Raw genomic sequence first — 3,949 nt, 5'->3', positions numbered from 1 at the left:
CCCCCCCCCGTTAATTTTCTGTTCATCTTTAAAGAACTGTTCCTTTAGCTGCCAGTTGACTTAAAAAAAGCCACATAAGCCTAGTTTGTCTGAGAAGAGACCATAATTCACATATCAGCGAATGACAAAAAAACAAAACAGGAGTGTGGCCATTTTAAACAGTTTTAATACCATTTTACATTCATGGTCGAAATGGAAGTATTGTTTATTGTAGCTATTATCATTAATACTTTTAGTTTTTGGACATTGGTGTTCTTTTCAAACACTATTTTTCAGTTGTTGTTTTTTTTTACATGTTGTTGCCTTAAAATTTTGTAAAGTTATTACCTAATCATGGCTGTTACAGTAATGTTTACAATGGTTAAAGCTAAGGAAAAAGGTTTTAGAATATATATTGTACTGTAAGTAAGCAGGATGTGTTGTAGTACAGAGTCTTAACCATAATGCTAAACTAACAGCTAACCTTCCTCTTATTCTTGAGATTCTGTGCTGTAATTATGGTTCTTTGCTCATGACCATTATATGGTTATTATTACCATTTATAATGTGTAATTTGAATTACACATGACAGACCCACAATCATGGTTTGCGCTCTCATTATTTATAAAAATACAATATTGTGTTGCAAATTTCAGGTTTTGTTTACTCCAAGTGAATCTTACTTTGAAGGTTGTTATCAAAGGAAAAGGAGTAGATGTGTAGAGTTCACAATGGTTTTCTGTGGAGCTCTGCATCACATATTATCTAAGATGAGATCCAATGTTAGGCCCAAGCACAGGTGCAGGACAGAAAAAACTAGCAGTCTGCAGAATAATTGGGCACTAGTCTCCACCTGTAGCACATCTTACCAAAACTCCAGTGTGGCATGGAACTGCGATCTCCACCAAAAAAAAAAAAAGCTAGCCCACTAGCCCTTGACTTTCTGTAGTGTAATTTAGCTACAGACAGTTTCCTCTTGTTATCTTCATCTTGAGGATAACAGTCTCCAAGATGGTGAATCTTGTTACACCAAATTACCATAATTCAATTAATTTTGATTTAGTTTCTAATTAGTTTCTCAAACCTATTGACAAAGTGTATGATATTAGGTGATAAAACAGGGGCCATGTATCAGAAAAAATAAAAATGTCACTTTTATGAGTAGCGTGTACCAATACATGGCCTATATTGTGGTGCTCCCCAAAGTACTGACCTGCTGTCGCTGCTGCTGCTGAATGGAATGTTTTCTCAATGCTCCCACAGAAGGCTGCCAACCAAATCACATCTCAGTAAAACCTGCATGTTATACACGATTTGGGTAAGTCTCACAGCAATACTCCCTAAAGCTGCAGTATGTAAAAGGTGCTTCTAAACATGTATTAGCTGCAGGAGATCTGAAATAATTTGAAAAATATATTGATAGTCTATTTCAAAATAAATAGCAACACTGGTGATCCAAGTGTCAAATAGGATCAGTTCATAACAAAAGGAGACTACGAATACGAATGTGTATATATATATTTTTTTTATGAATATGTGACCCTGGACCACAAAACCAGTCTTAAGTCACTTGGGTATGTTAAAAAAAAACATTGTATGTTCAAATTCATGTATTATTAATTTTATATTTTTAGTGAGTTTCAAGATGCAAAAGCTTTTATTTCACTTTTAGATAGTATGAAACATTTAGTTGTTCTATGGGTTTCATTAAAAATGTTAGGATGTTAAACATTGGGAGTCTATTAAAATTTGATCATTTCTGAAGTTGATCCAAATCCATTTTTTTTAAATTGGTAAAATATTAAAAATAAATAAAAAGTGTCCCTACTTTTCTTTTGATCACTTCAAGGTGAGGGTGCATATGTGACATTTGATAGATTGATTCCCCTAAGCCTTTTCATTATATTTAGACACAAATCCCAATAACCCCACATTTCAGTAATATTTATTTTCCCATGTTGAGAAATTAAACCTAATCAAAAGGAGTTTTCCTAGTGTTTTTGAAGTGCACTTCTAATCAGTCAATACTTGATGTTCTTCTACACATGTGATTCATTAACACACATCACTGTAACAAGCCCATGGGCGTTTGGACTCACTAAGACTCTAATTGACTGGCAGTGTGTGGAGTGCAAGACTGCTTCATTAAACATCACCCTGGCAGTATTACACTGCTCTTCAGGCAATGGCTTCCTCAGAACATGTGCCAGAAAAACTTGCTCCCTCAGCTCTAGATTTGATACGCTACCTGTCAACAGTTTTTCTGATGCCCATCGGCTTTGAGCATTACTGTGAAGCCAGAGAGTGATTGCAAGTTTTTATTTTATTTTTTATGTATAAGAGTATAATTCCATGCATTTTCAAAAATCTGAAGTGAAGTGAGAAATATTGTCCATTGTGTACACTGCACAGTGATAAAGTTTGTATCATCCTTGTGAGGGATATCGTCCCCTTGGAATTATAAGGTTCTATCTGACATTTTTGTCAAAATTGAGTTATTCACATATTCTTATTTTGTGACAACTTATTTAAATTATGTGATAGATTTTTTAATGTTGTATACATTTTGGGACTTTTTATGTATAAAAACAAAAGGTTCTATCTACACATTCAAATGGAATGCAAAAACTTTGAAGCTCAATATCTCAAAACTACTCGGAATGCAGACAGAACCTTATAATTCCAAGGGGACGATATGGTAAACAAGTTTTTGGCTTGCTGTGCGATGGTTCGCCCCTGGACTATTCATTTAATGGAGATATTAGAACTAAATGTGGAGATGTTGTCAATTGTTTTAGGACGCCAACCGCTTGTTATATCTCCATTGTGATGGACATGCTCCCGAATTGTAAATTAGAAGTCCACTTTGTAATTTTCTGTTAACATTCAGTACATTGCAGACTTAGTCCCTGCCTAAGGCACATGCAGGCTACATATGGAGCACCATTCATGTATCTTTCGATGTGACAGGTAACCAGGGGCGTTTCTAGGATTTAAATCTGAGGGGGGCTTAGCACCCAATGAGGGTATCGTTTTATATACACATACACAGTTATATTTCTGTAATTTAAAGTGACATCAAAAACCACAAATTCCTTTACTCTGATAAATGTCAGCTGGGTCAAAATTTAGTAGAATGAAATAACTCCACATGATGTTTCATGATGTCTCCGTCATTTATTGAAAAACAGTTTAAATGAGTGCAATGACTGAGTGCTGTGTCTTTAATAATTTCTGTGCATTGCTTGTTAATCTAATGCTACAACCCACAACAATCCATTTTAATTAAGAAAATAAAATTTTCAAAGAAAAATAGAACCAGGATAATTTTCTGAAGTATGCCTTCATGTATAGTGAAGGTGCTAAAAGGGTCTACAACTGCCCCTGCCGGTAACAACGAGCTGTATGAATTTTAGCCTGTACATAATGCCTTCTATAGGTCCTTGAGCTGTTGCACTGCTGTAAATAATTACAGCCTTTGCCTTCATTGAACCCATTTCATTGTACCGAAATACACTAACTAGTGTCTACGTAGACATGCTTTGACTGAATGCTACACTGCTATTTTTGTGTCATCTCAATCACGAATTGGTAAAAGGTTCCTCTCAGTGTTCTATTAAAGTGGCTGTGCTGTACTTCTAACATGAATTGTCTCTGATATATCTAGGGCTCCGTTCGGTTTCTTCGGAAATGTGAAATAAAGAGTAGTTGCAAGCAAGGTGAGAACTTTGTGTGACTCAGCTCTGTCCAAAGTTTCATACTGTTCATCATTAACAATGTAGTGCATTATAATCTGTTTTATTTTAACTGAAAAAAAAAAAAAACACTGCAATATCTTCAAGGTGCAACTGCAACCCTGATTCTGTTCTGAAATTTTGACAATGTGCCTTGCTTTCACAAATAGTCCATATGTTAAATTTGGCAGTACTACACTCTAAAAAATGCTGGGTTAAAAAGGGACAAACCCAGC

Source organism: Sinocyclocheilus anshuiensis, unplaced genomic scaffold (genome assembly GCF_001515605.1).
Source record: "Sinocyclocheilus anshuiensis isolate Anshui unplaced genomic scaffold, SAMN03320099.WGS_v1.1 scaffold386, whole genome shotgun sequence".
Taxonomy (NCBI): domain Eukaryota; kingdom Metazoa; phylum Chordata; class Actinopteri; order Cypriniformes; family Cyprinidae; genus Sinocyclocheilus; species Sinocyclocheilus anshuiensis.
Note: the sequence above shows the minus strand (reverse complement) of the source record.